The following is a 15,081-nucleotide window of genomic DNA, read 5'->3' as shown; positions in this document are numbered from 1 at the left end:
AGTACTTTATAACTTCCCAACAAAATTCTATAGAGAATATCACATCAGGTTCTAGCAAAAACTGTTGACCCTAACAAATAATACTGCTGCATTTTTATTATTTACTCTTTTGCTCAGAAAAGACGTGAATTTAATTGGGTTTGGTTTGTTCTTTGAATTATCATAATTCCCCTGAGAGTGGTGTATCATATTTTTTCTATAGGAAAGACTTTGTTAGAGAATTTCTCATTTGCCTTTAAAGAAGTATGGAAGATAATGTATATGGAATACATTCAATATATGGATTTATTAGCCTAGTGAATTTTAAACAAACATAATCAAAACTTTACTCATTTTAACTCAGAGGGAAATGAACAACTGGGGTTTGAAGGCATGTTTAAAGACAGTTTCATTAGCTGTAAGTTTATATTCTAAGCTAAGATATAAATAGACTGAGAAATCAAAAGAGGGAAGGAGGAAGGGAGAAAGAACATACCAGAGTAGGTCAGGAGGAGACATAATGACTGCTACTGTAGGGGTTGCAGAGTAAATAAGGTAACAACTCAAGAGATAAAACGTTGGGTGTTGGAGGACAGTTGTCTTCTTGGAGGGAAAGCAGAAATCACCATACTGTGGTTGCTGTTACAGAAATAAAACAACGGGAAGTGATATCTATGCAGTTTAATCTGGTTGTCTCCATAGTAATGTAGCAAATCAGTAACTGAGGAGGAAGCTATTGAAGGACTAGACTGAAGAAGCACTGGGACAGGGAACAAATGGTTTGAGTTTCTGCACAGGGACTATAAAAGGAAGAGTGTTGGTGCGGGGTGTGTGGCTCATACCTGTAATCGCAGCACTTTGGGAGGCTGAGGCAGGTGGATCACGAGGTCAGGAGTTCAAGACCAGCCTGGCCAAAATGGTGAAATCCCATCTCTACTAAAAATACAAAAATTAGCTGGGTGTGGTGGTGGGTGCCTGTAATCCCAGCTCCTCTGGAGGCTGAGGCAGGAGAATCGCTTGAACCTGGGAGGCAGAGGTTGCAGTGAGCTGATATTGTGCCACTGCACTCCAGCCAGGGCAACAAGAGCAAGACTCTGTCTCAAAAACAAACAAACAAAACAACAACAACAACAAAGGAGAGTGTTGCACTGGAAGAAACATGGTAAAGTCTGAAGTTAAGGTTGACTAGGACAAACTAGGTGGGAAGTATTTGGTTCTGGGGAGGCCATGCTTGTGTGACCTTCAGCCACTTACTTAACCCAATTTAGTTGCCCTATCTATAATATAGAGGTACAGAGGTACCAATATTAGCCATATTAGGGCTGCTCTGAGCCCAGTATAAATTATATAATGTATTTAAAGCATTTAACAGAGAGGAAGGAGGATGGTAATTATTGTTGTTTTTACTACTATCATCACCATTATCAGCAGTGAAAAATTTGCCTAGGACTTTTAAGTCATGTTTTGATGTTACAACATCAGGTAAAATAATAATTATTTGTAGTTAATGACAAAATATTAGGTGGGTGATGCAGTATTTTCTCTATTTCTAAAATTATCTAGTTCAAATATCAACAGATTGCCCAACAGACTTGGTAAAAATACAGAAAAAAAGTGCTTATATACATTTTTTTCTTTCTTTCTATCTATCTATCTATCTATCTCCCTACCTACTTACCTATCTACCTACCTACCTACCTTCCTACTTCCTATCTACTTACCTACCTACCACTGTAGAGAACAAGATACAGTTTTACCCTGAGAATAATATAATTAAACAAAATAGGCATCAATCTTGTTTTCTTCCTCCCTCCTTTTAAATGCAAACAATTATTTGACAGTGAGAGAAACTGTGACCTGTTCTCTTTTTCTTTTTCTTTTTTTTTTTGAGATGGAGTTTTGCTTTTGTCATCCAGGCTGGAGTGCAGTGGCAGGATCTCGGCTCACTGCAACCTCCACCTCCTGGATTCAAGTGATTCTCAGCCTCCTGAGTAGCTGGAACTACAAGCACCTGCCACCATGCCTGGCTAATTTTTGTATTTTTAGTAGAGATGGGGTTTCACTTTGTTGTTCAGGCTGGTCTCCATCTCCTGACCTCAAGTGATCCTCCGGCCTCAGCCTCACAAAGTGCTGGAATTACAGGCATGAGCCACTGCGCCCGGCAGACCTATTCCGTTCTTAGTCAACTTTACAATAAAACTAACCACCATCACTTTTGATCCTCCTACCTGGAAGAACAGATACCTGGAAAATGACAGAAAGGCCAGAAGGCATGCGGCTTATGGCATTTTCTCTTTCCCTCCTACTCCCACAATTTTCCTTTTTTCTTTATTCCTACTATGTAGTTTAGGACGCACTGAAGGTAAAGTAGATGGAAGTGTTTTACTTGCACTGGAGCTTGGTGATAAAGAGAGGAGGCCATGCCCTTTTGTTATTAATAAATGACTACAATAGACATTATTATTAAGCGCTGACTATAGGGCAGTTTTATTTTAAATGTTTTCTCAGAGAATTAAGCAACTTCCTCAAGCTCATACACTTAGCAACTATACTTAGAGGCAGGTTTTGAACCCAGATATTTCCCAGCCCCAGGACCATGATCTTACTCACTGTGGGCTGTACCAAGGCAGTAGCTTCTGATATTGTAACAATATGGTTCATTGACAGACACATTGTATTTTGCCTGGATTTCTCACTTAAATCTGGCAGAACAGAGTGTGAAACAAATTGTGTCAGCCCACAAGACTATAAACTCCTTAAATTCATGGACTAAATCACAGATACCTTGGTACACCCAACATCTATCAGTACCCAATAATATCGTAGGTATTTAACAAATTGTTATTAAATGAATGAACAGTTATTTTATTCATAAATGAATTAATAAAGAGTGTGTAAATATTTTCTAAGGAATTAGAAGTTCTAGAGTTTAAAAAGTCATATCTTCTACAAATATTATTTGCCACTGTATCAAAAAACTGCATGGGCATTCACCAAGTTCCCCAAAACCACTCTCTGAAATCTTTTGACAAAGCCAATCAAATACTAAAACACTCTTAATAAAATTCATGTTCAGTTATATAGAGCTTAGACATGTTATAATGTAACTAGAAAACCATTATCAAATACAATTCAGGAAGACATTCTTACTATTTTGATTCAAGTAAATCAAACATTCCCAGTATCTGAAAGCAGTTAGCCACGTGAACTTGGGCAAATGAATAAATCCTTTTGCTCTTCGGTGTTCTCATCCTCCCCCAAGATAGGTTGGATGGGATGAGAACACAACTTTGACAATCTGTGAAATGCTCCCTGTTGAAGTAACATATTTGCTGCAATGAGTTGTTATGTCAACCATGGCCAGATCTTCAAAGCTCCTTAGAAAAGAGTAGAGGAAAGCTTTCTTCTCTAGCTCAAGTTTATCCCGAGTTGTTTGTTTTGACATTTGTTTCCACTCCAAGAGGAATGCATTTCTAGTTGTGTTAATTTTTTTCTGGTATAGATGTCACATATGTGGAAACAATATAGTTGAAACTGGGGAGTGTAGACTGATTTTTGTCTCTTTTTACTTAAGTGGCCCAAGCAACATATATATTGCTGCATTCATGCGTTTTAAATCTATTTGACATTCTTTCTTCAGATAGTCTTTCTCCATTAAACTGCCTTTTTTTTTTTTTTTTTTTTTTTTTTTAAATCAGAACTCTTTTTAAAGCATTGGTCTGGGACATAACCCTCAGGTAGGGGGGAGTTTAATTACAGACTCAATATGGATTTTTAATTTTGGCCACCAGGAGGTTTGGCAGGAAATGAAAAGATATCCTGCTTCCTAGGGATGCCAATCTAGGACAAAATTGAAAATAGGTGAAGTGACTGCCTATCCTGTATCTTCAAGATCACTCTCACAGCACAGAGGCTGCCCTCCTTCTCCCTCCAGAAGTCTCAAGTCTCCCTGCTCTCGGAGTGGAATCCAGTATCACACCTCAGGTGAATTAACATGAGAGAGTTCACTCTCTGAGGAAGGTTTGTGCTTTATTCCTTTTCTCTGATTAAAGAAGTTGCACGTTGTTGCGGGGCAGGGTGGTGGTAAGAGACCAGTGACTGCCCCTCCCCCCGCACCCCAGACTCCTTTCATGACTATAAAACACACAACTGGGAAGCTCCGTAACAGAGGAGTGGAAGACAGATTGGGATTACAGTTTGGGAAACTTGGAATCTGATTATGCCACTAATTATCTGTGGGACTTTGGACTAATCAGTGCACTTACCTGTAAAATAAGAGAATTGGGATAGGACTATAATTATGTAATTCTGTTTATCATGTATCAGGGAATTTGGCTCTGAGCAACTCTAACTTCCTGACAGCAGTGTCTCTCAGGAGACAGTAGTACTTTTTTTTCTCCTCAGAATATTTAATTATTTTTATGAAGATATAATTCATACATCATACAATTCAGCCTTTTAAAATGTACAGTTAAGTGATTTTTAGTGTACTCACAAGGTTTAGCAAACATCACCAATTTCTAATGCCAGAATATTTTCATCAGCCTAAAAAGAAATCACATATCCAACAGCAGTCGTTCCTTATCCTCCCTCACTCCTTGCTCTGGGAAAATACTATTCTACTTTCTGTCCCTATGGCTTTGTTTATTCTGGATAGTCCATAAATGGAATCATACAATATGTGGCCTTTGTCTCTGACTTCATTTGCTTAGCATGGTATCTCCAAAGTTTGTCCATGTTGTAGTATCAGTACTTCTTTCTCTTTATGGCTGAATAATGTTCCACTGTATGGGACTAACACAATTTTTACTTATTTATCATTGGTGGACATTTGGATTGTTCCCACTTTTTGGCTATTACGAATAATACTGTTATGAACATTTGTGTACAAATTACTTCTGTTTTGGTCAATACAATTTGCAGATTCTCTAGAACAAACTTTACAAGAGAAAAAACCTCTGGTCTTCACTGTGTTTTCTAAATATAAGACTCTGATATTCTCTCTTCTATGAAGGCATCTTAAAGGGGGTATGTTAAAACAGTATTTACCTTATTCTTTGAGTCAACCATTACTAATACATCTAGAGTCCAGCTTTGCTGTTTATGTCAGCCATATAACCTTGAGCATGTTATTCTGCTCTCAGATTCTCATATGTAAAATTGGGATACTGATAGTTTCTACCTTACTTGTCTTTCAAGAGTGTTTCGTGTGGTTCTCAACCTTTGTAGAGCATCAGAATCCCCTTATACAATAAGGTCTCTGAAGTCAGACCAGTGGATTCTAAATGGATTCTGGTCTGACCTCAGAGTCCTTAATGTATAGCTTTAGCTGATAAATAATTCCCCTCTTTCCTTGTCTTCTTGGAGGAGACACCCAGGCTGGTAAGATTGAGAAACACAACTCCTGGAGGGCTTGTTAAAACACGGATAACCCCACTTGCAGAGATTCTAATTCTGTAAGTCTGGGCCTGAGCCCAAGAATCCTTATTTCTAATAAGTTCCCAGGTGACAATGACGCTGCTGGTTCATAAACTAAATTTCGGTAACCATCGGTTCAGAGTATTTTACAAGATGGTAAGCTTTATGAAGACAGGTACTCAATTTCAATAGACATTATCATAGCATGACAGTTAAAAGCCCAGGCTTTGGACCTGGGCAGACCTAAATTTAAATGCTGCCTTGGACTTTTACAAGCTCTGGTTTTGTCGGCAGGTCATGTAACCCCTTATCTATGAATTTAGGATAATACCTCTCCCTGAGGGTTGTTGTGAGTTTAAGGGTGATAGTGCATACAAAACTGAGGTGCTATATCTGGCATACAAACGCCCAATAACTTTTTACTCATACTATTATTATAGCAGTTGTCTCTAATTCCTAACAGTCTTCTTAAATAGACTGTTCAACACATACTTTATAGACTCACAAGGGCTAAATGAATTAAGGTCATTATTAAGTGGGGCTACATCACTCAACAAAGTTTCTTCATTCAGGTGAAATATCTGATTAAAATCAGCAAGGGGAGTTTGCGTGTGGAGAGGAATGGATGATTATGGTACAAAATGGAGTCTGTGCTGCAGCATATTCCAGTACAGTAACATTAAGGGTTTTTATGTGCTATTTTCTTTATGTTAGTTGTTGTTGTTGTAAAACGCATTTAAAAAATGATCATTTTGAACCACTGGATCCTACTCTTTTTGGAACCCTATCCTCTTACAACTTGATAAATTTCTGGAAGTACCATTATAGACACCTCCTCAGCTCTCTCCCACTGCCAGGCCCCCAGATGGATGTCTCTGATTGGCACCTGTCCTAGCTGCCTTGCTGCCAGGAGGCAGACCCTAAATGTTCTGGTTGTCACCAACACCACTGGTTTGCTGCTGTTGCTGCTGCTGCTAATGATGATATTAATAGCAACTGATACTTAGTCCTGATATTAACTGAAATTAATAACAACTGATACTTAGTCCTGTACTAAGACAGACCTTCCTGAGTGCTCTACCCACAATTGCATGTACATACACATGTGTGTATATATACACACATGCACATATATACACATACAAGCTTAACCAATTTAGGTATTTGTTTTTCAGAGATATTTATTATTGTAACACCATTGTATAGATAAGGTCCAGATGTGTTGTAAACCCTGTTCTACAACCTTCAACCACTGAAGAATGGCCAGAAACTAGTATTCTAAGAATCTAATATGGTAACATCGTTGTCACCATAATCATTATCATTGCCATAACAGGAACTATGTCTACCTTCGAACTAAGTTATTTAACATTTAACATATACATTAACATATATTTAACATTTAACATATATATAAAATAGCTTAGTTCTAAGTTAAACATAGTTCTCACATATGGAACCTCCAACATATTTTAAATTACTCAATGAATAATAGCTCATTAATCAGTGGGTTTGCTAAGTATCGGATGCTGCACCAAGTGCAAAGAATATATGCATGTTCTCAATCCTCACAGATAGCCTAAAGAAGTAAATACAGTTATTTTGCCTGTTTTACAGATTGAAAAAAAAGAAACCCATGACCTAGGGAGATGACATACCTTCATCACACAACTCGTAAGTGGCAGACCTATCTATGTAATTTCGGAGTCCATATTCTCAACTGCCAGTTCTGCAGTGTCTCCAGCTGGTGTTTTTGGCATGGTACCAACTGCCACAGACTATTCCTGCTCCCGTCATCCTCAACATTTAAGACAGCATCACTGATCCCACATTTAAACAGAGAATGATCACACAGGTTGACATTAGATACACATAATTGGATTTTCACTTGTCTGTTTTTTTCCTCTCTTCCTAAATTGCTTCATTCAAAAGAGTTCTTCCATTTTTTTTCTATATACAATATGTCCTACACTCTATCAGTAAGGGAGTTTTATTTCTAGTTAAGACATTCAGCATGGCCGAGCATTTTTAATGGACCCATTAACAATTTTCTTCAGGAGAGGTCTTAAATTGAATATTTCTAATAACTTTCAGGTGTGTGCCTGCTACTGTATGTCCATGCTTATGGGGATATAAAATCGCTGCCAGTTCCTCTAGTTACCTCAACATCTTCATTACTGATTAACACTTTCCCACTGTGAAATGGACTTCAATACTTAAATTTATGTTGAAAATAAGTTTTGCATTTGCTATTTATTATTTTTTGGGTATACTTCCCCTATTTTTTTCCTTAATTTTCATCAGTGGAGTCACTGCTTTTTAATCTAGTTATTAGCTGTCTTCTTGACTAAATCTTTCTACCACATGGACTTCGTTTTATGGCCATGGTTATGAGAAAGCACAGAGTGAACAGGAAATCCACGCTTTGGCTTCAGTCAGCATGACTGTAAATACACTGGCAAGTCATTTGCTTAGAAAGGGAAACAACAAAATACAGGACTATGCTTTGAAGTAACTAAATGAAAACTAACACTCAGCTCTCTTTTGGTCTTAATTGAATATTTGTTACTTTTATGAGAACAGGGTAGTACTAGGTTTAATACATGGGTAGAACTGTGAATTATTTGACTGTTGCTTGTGTCTCTGTTTATTCTGGGGGGAATGTGAGAATCTTGGGAACTGAAATATTATACCTTGCTGTGCAGTGAGGTCAAGCCTTGAAATGAACTTCTGTGTGCTCCCCATCCTGGTGGGGATAAAAGGGAGGATACTTGAGAGTTGGTTATGAGCTTTAATGAAATATTCTGAATAGGTAGAAAAATGGTGCTCATTGGGTCCTACCATCAACATTAATAAATACTGGGAATTCCTCTTTTGTGTATTTGTGCTCTCAGACCTAGAATAAGCCCAAACTTTAGACAGCCTACTTCAGTCTTAGTGATGAGACTTCCTGAGCCTCAAAAGCCTTCTGAAGACCAATGAGCATTCTTTCTATGTGTTCTGATTGCAAGTTTGTATATATATTTTTTATATCATACATTCAAGCTACATCCTGTGATTGACTATTCAATCCAGGGGTCTTCCTTGCTCCACTTTTTGTGAACACTCACCCATCTCAGAATATGTCTCCTGTGAATTATACAGGACTTTTCTCCACTACTTACCCCCAGATGCAGATATAATAACGACACAGATTTTGTGAGCAAATCAACAAATGCTTGCATTTGGAGAGGATGCACTTTCTCAAAAAGAGATAATTGCTGAAGTTGGTAAACTGCACCACAGAGATGGGACTAAATTTAGCCTCCTTGAAACCAAGATCAACTGAGAATGTATCAAGCATAAATTTTTTGTGCACATTCACGGAGTTTTAAAATGTCTTCACGCCTCTTGCTGCACATAAACATATGGAGCAGTCATTTTCTTCTTTCTTTCAAATGCTGCCAATGTGAACAGAATCAATAGCACATGGTAAAGCATATGACCTATGTGAAATTTCATATTAGTTGAATAGAATTCCAGGCTGAGCTCTAACCCTATTGGCATACATATCTTCCTCTCAAACCATGTGTACATATAGAATTGTAAATTATTGGAAGTGAACAGGACTCTAAAACCATCTGTTCAGCTCCGTCATTGTACAGAAGTAAAAGCTGAATCTTAGGTAAAATGACTTGCTCAACATCTGGTTAATAATAAAACAAGCAAATGCTAAAAAGAGTAAAACTCTCTAATTGCAGGACCCAGATAATATTTATAAATATAACTACACAGTGGTTTGTGAGCATGTATTATGCAAACACATGCATACACATACATATATAGATCTATTAATACATACACAGTCAATTCTCCAATCGTCTCTGTTAAAGCTGTTTTTTCCCACCTGTTTCTTTCTAATTACTGACATGATCAAAACTAAGCTGCCTCTCCGCTATTAGCTGGTTTGGACTCCCCCACAAGTACAGGCTAAGAGCAGGACTTCCGAGCAGTTTAGTTTATTTAGGAGGTGATACCAAGAAGCAGAAGCAAAGAAGAAAAAAATAGAAGGAGGTATTGTGGGGAACTGAGACTCAATCCAGTCGTGAACTCCTAAGAAATTATGTTCAATGTGCCTAAGAATTGACTTCCCAAAGGACAGGAGACAGAGGCATTTATCTACTGATTCTCATGCCACCTTAGCTGAAGGCTGCCCCTAAGGATGAGGTTAACTTTCCACAGTTCTCCTTGCTTGTGACTCAGATAAAGACTTGAGGCAGAAAAATACAAAAGGGGAACAGTTCTACCCCAGCTATAGTTAAAGTCAGAAAACAGATGAGGCGTGAGCCGGTGTGGTGGCTCATGTCTATAATCCCAGCACTTTAGGATGGCAAGGCAGGTGGATCATTCGAGGTCAAGAGTTCGAGACCAGCCTGATCCACATGGTGAAACCCTGTCTCTATTAGAAATACAAAAATTAGCTAGGTGTGGTGGTGGGCACCTGTAATCCCAGCTCCTCAGGAGGTTGAGGCAGTAGAATCACTTGAACCCGGGAGGTGGAGGTTACAGTGAGCCAACATTGTGCCACTGCCCTCCAGCCTGGGAGACAGAGCAAGACTCCATCTCAAAACAAAAAACAAAAAACAAAAAAACCCAAACAAACAAACAAACAAAAAAACAGTAATAAAATAAAAATAAAATAAAAAAAGAAATGGGAGAGGCAGTGTTGCACCAAGATACAGACTTCAAGGCACATAGACCAATTTTAATACTTTAGATATTTACATCCAATTTTTAAAAACTTGTATGGATTAGCATCATAGGATGGCTAGTTCAGAGTTACCATCAAGGTGACTACAAAGCACCCTGGGGTCTACAGCACAGCTTGAAATTGGAGATCTAGTTTCTTTCTCTCATGACCGACCAGGTTGTAGCATTCATTCATTTGAAAAATATTTATTGAATTGTACTATGTGCCAGGCATCTTCCAGATGCTGGGAATACAGCAGTGAACTAAAAGGACAGAAATATCTACCCAAATAAACCTTACAGTCTAGTAGGGAAAGATATTTTGTATAAAAAGAAGAAAGTGGCCAGGCGTGGTGGCTCACGCCTGTAATCCCAGCACTCTGGGAGTCCAAGGTGGGTGGATCACAAGGTCAGGAGATCAAGACCATCCTGACTAACATGGTAAAACTCCGTCTTTACTAAAAATACAAAAAAAATTAGCCAGGCATGGTCACACACCTGTAGTCCCAGCTACTCGGGAGGCTGAGGCAGGAGAATGGCGGGGACCCGGGAGGTGGAGCTTGCAGGAAGCCGAGATCGCGCCTCTGCACTCCAGCCTGGGTGACAGAGCGAGACTCCGTCTCACAAAAAAAAAAAAAAAAAGAAAAGAAAAGAAAAGAAGAAAGCAAAATATACCATTATTCAGATATTGATGAGAGCTCTGAAGAAAAAACAAGCAATAAAAACCATAGAAGATGTTGGTCAAAATAAATATTGCTATTTTAATGTATTTACTGTGTTCAGGAAAAGTCTCACCAATTAGGTGACACTTGAGCACAGATTTAAAGAAAGTTATAAGGTGGGTCCTGGGGACATTTAAGGCAAGAGCATTCTTGACAAAAGAAAATTAGTATAAAAGTCCTAAGGTCTAAGAGTATGTGGTATCATTTCTTTCTTTTCTTTCTTTTTTTTTTTTTTTTTTTAACAGAGGCTGGCTCTGTCAGCCAGGCTGGAGTGCACTGGCATGATCTCGGCTCACTGCAACCTTTGCCTCCCAGGTTCAAGTGATTCTGATGCCTCAGCCTCCCGAGTGGCTGGGATTACAGATATGCACCACCATGCCCAGCTAATTTTTGTATTTTAGTAGAGACTGGTTTTCTCCATGTTGGCCACACTGGTCTTGAACTGCTGGCCTCAAGTAGTCTGCCCACTTTGGCCTCCCAAAGTGCTGGGATTACAGGCGTGAGGATGCCTGGCCTTATTTTTTTAAATTATTTTTTATTTTTTATAATAGATGTACATATTTTTGAGATACATATGATAATTTAACATATTCATATAATTTGAAAAGATCAAATCAGTATAATTGGGATATCCTCAATATTTTTTTTGAAATATTTGAAAAAACCTCAAATATTTTTCTTTATGATAGAAATATTAGAATTATTCTCTTCTACCTATTTTAAAACATACAATAGCTTACTGTAAAGCAAACATTTGAAATAAAGTCTCACAAAGTGGTGGACTAGGAACTGCATCTAGCCTGCAAACTATTTTGGTTTGCTTTATACAGGCCCTTTATTTTTACTTTTAAAACTAATTTAAATTTTATTCATTAACATTATGGAAATCCTAGAGAATTAGGAGATTATAGCTTAAGGAAAAAAAAAAAACAAAACTGGGACACCTGTCACAAAGGATTACAGCCGGGCACAAATAAATATTTTAGTGGGGCATGTTTTTTTCTAGTTTTCCACAGTCACTAGCATTCCCTGTTGCACTGTACACTTTTACTTCTGTAAGAACATTTTACTCATTTGTTAGCTTCCTTGCTTTTTGGGGTAGTAGGGTTTTATGATCTTGAGTTTAAATTGTTTAAGAATAATAATGAAACCAATTTTCATAGTGACTGAATTTTTAGAATACTGGCATCAATAGTTTTGTTTTATTTGAAAATTATTGCCAGACACTGAGTCATTTGGTAAAAAGAACATTCGCATTGTACCATAAAGTACTAATACATGCCCCCAAATAATTAACAAATCTTATCAGATGCATCCCTTGCAAGATTAGCCTGCTTATATATTTGGATCCTGTCTTACTTGGGGGAAAAAAGATCAAAAAAAGCACATGTGAGATACATTAACTATGGTAAATATAACAGGTGTAAATATATTCCTTGCCAAAAACTCACCAAGAAACCTCAGACTAAAGATGTACAGAAAAGTTATGGCTGATACACAAAAGGAAAAGAATGAACAGTTTTTTGTTTTGTTTTTGTTTTTTGTTTTTGGTGAGATGGAGTTTCACTCTTGTTGCCCAGGCTGGAGTGCAGTGGCACGATCTCAGCTCACTGCAACATCTGCCTCCTGGGTTCAAGTGATTCTCCTGCCTTAGCGTTTTAATATCTGGGATTACAGGCATGCACCACCACGCCCGGCTAATTTTATATTTTTAGTAGAGATGGGGTTTCTTCGTGTTGGTCAAACTGGTCTCTAACTTCCGACCTCAGGTGATCTGCCCGCCTTGGCCTCCCAAAGTGCTGGGGTTACAGGCATGAGCCACCATGCCTTGCCTAAAGCAGTTTAAACAATCAAAATTCAGAGAGTGGAGTGCTATGTAAATTAATGAAATCAAGACAAATAGCAAGAAAACAAAAACATTAATTAAAGCTTGACTTTACCTACACTGAAGAAGGCATATGGTAAGGGAATATTAATGCAATGTAAAACAGGTCACAAAAAAGTCTCACAAAAACAATCAATACACTGATTCTCTATAAAAAGCTAAGTGAATAAAAAAGATACAGTTACACACACACCTTAGGTGAGAATTCCCCCAAGTTTTTCAAAACAATACTGAAGAGAATAGTGGCTTCCTTGATTTTCAACCCTTTCATATCTTAATATTTACTTAGCACATTAGGTTAAATAAACATTTTGCTGTAGCCAAATACGAGAAATCAATTCACTGCTTTATGGCTTAAAGAGTACATTTATACCAGAGTCATTACGAGAAGTTAAAACTCGAGAGTGTCAGTCAAATCTCTTAGGAGGGTCAAGGTCCCAGAGAAAAACAACTGAGGTATTAGAGCCTGGGCATACTGCTGGGAGGAAAATGAAGGTTCTGACCAGATGAGGGAGATAAATAATATCACTAAGAGGGATGCCAAGATGTTCACAATCATGCAGTGGGGAAGATGTGAACTCAACTAAGGCAATAAGTTTGAAACACGAAGGTAGACTATTCAAAGATGTATACGTAAATGACGGTTTACATTTAGAAAAACATAGGAAGAATGAAAACAAAAATCTCAAAACTAAATCTGCAACCATAAACTTGCCAAATCCGCAAGACAACTAAAAGACCGTACACTATGAACAGGCAAGACTATAGTCTGCTTGAGTTTAAATCTCAGCTTCACCACTTACTGGCTTTGTGAATTTGGGTGAGTTTCTTAACTTCTTGATGGTTCAGTAATAATATTAATATTCATAGTTAATACAGTAAAATAAATGATAAACGCTTACTTCTTAAGGGTCGTAGGAGAAAGAAATGAGATAAAGGACACCAAGTGCTTAGCATAGTGCCTAGCATAGAATAAGTGATCCATACATGTTAGTACTACCATTATTATTTTTGATTTTATAACAATTGCAAATAATCTACTATAACAAGTTGTCAGAAGTTAGAGGACTCAGTTAATACAGCTCTAAGAAAGCAGTAGCATGTCTGTTTTGATCAGGATTATATTCCCAGATCCCAGTACAGGGTTGGCTTGTTACAAGGTACTCACTCAGTAATGTTATTTGAGTGAATGCATAAATCAAAGTAATGGTGATCCAAAAGTCATTTTTGCTTCATGTTGTAAAAATGCAAATATATTCAGGTGTCCCTCTTGAACTTGACACTCTGAATAACAAAACAAGTCAAGCAGACTCATTTCAAAGGGGCCTGGAATGATACACAGCAGCCCAAGCTGGAAACCAATTCCCGGCGCATGCTGGACTTCTGATGCATCAGCACTTGAATTATGTATGTCAACTGTTAGACTCACATCTTCCAGAAAATGAAGAAAGCAATACATAGTATGTGTGAAGTTTTCTTTCTTTCTTTTATTGTCTTTTTTTGTTTTGTTTTTTGAGACCGAGCCTTACTCTGTTGCCCAGGCTGGAGTGTACCTATGGCGTGATCTCGGCTCACTGTAACCTGTGCCTTGTGGGTTCAAAACAATTCTCTTGCCTCAGCTCCCCAAGTAGCTGGAATTACAGGCATGTGCCACTGCACCAGCTAATTTTGTATTTTTAGTAGAGATGAGGTTTCACCATGCTACTCAGGCTGGTCTCGAACTGTTGCTCAGGCTGGTCTTGAACTCCTGACCTTGGGTGATCCACCCACCTCAGCCTCCCAACGTGCTGGGATTAATGGCGTGAGCCACCGTGCCCAGCCATATTTGAACTCTTCAAATCCCTTTTATAGTAGGTGGCTATGAGTATATGGTAAAATCTTCCTATGTTTTGCTTTCTAGTTCCTACTAAACTGTAGTACATTGAAATGAAAAAGAGAGTCAGTATCAGAAGATGGAGTGATATCAACAAAGACACTGAAAGAGCTATCCAGATACATGTCCAGCCACTGAAATGAAAGTAGGCAATACTCCAGACTATATTATCGGTTTTATTGCCCAATATCTCTGTGCATTTGGGCACTGGGATGAGCAAAAATAACGACTTTCAAACTAAATAATGGCTCAAACGACTCTAAAACGACCAGATAGACAGGTGAAACATCAGTGTGTATCTCTGGATACAACACCATGAAAACAGTCACTAAAAGACCATCAGGAAGGTATATTCAACAGTATCAGCAAATGCTAGTCATAGTAGCATACACTCTTGCGATTTCATCATTGCCATCTAAAGTGAAGGCCCACTTTTGAATTAGTGTGAAATACAGTGGCATTTCTAAATTAAAAAG

The 15,081-nt window shown here is 38.0% G+C and overlaps 1 protein-coding gene across 2 annotated transcripts in view; it reads right to left on the bottom strand.

Annotated features, from left to right (window-relative positions):
* Nucleotides 1-15,081, bottom strand: part of CNTN4 (contactin 4) — a 975,901-nt gene that overhangs the window by 478,571 nt on the left and 482,249 nt on the right. The gene's annotated exons all lie outside the window — the stretch shown is intronic.

Source organism: Macaca mulatta, chromosome 2 (genome assembly GCF_049350105.2).
Source record: "Macaca mulatta isolate MMU2019108-1 chromosome 2, T2T-MMU8v2.0, whole genome shotgun sequence".
Taxonomy (NCBI): Eukaryota; Metazoa; Chordata; class Mammalia; order Primates; family Cercopithecidae; genus Macaca; species Macaca mulatta.
Note: the sequence above shows the minus strand (reverse complement) of the source record. Positions and strands in the feature narration are given on the sequence as shown.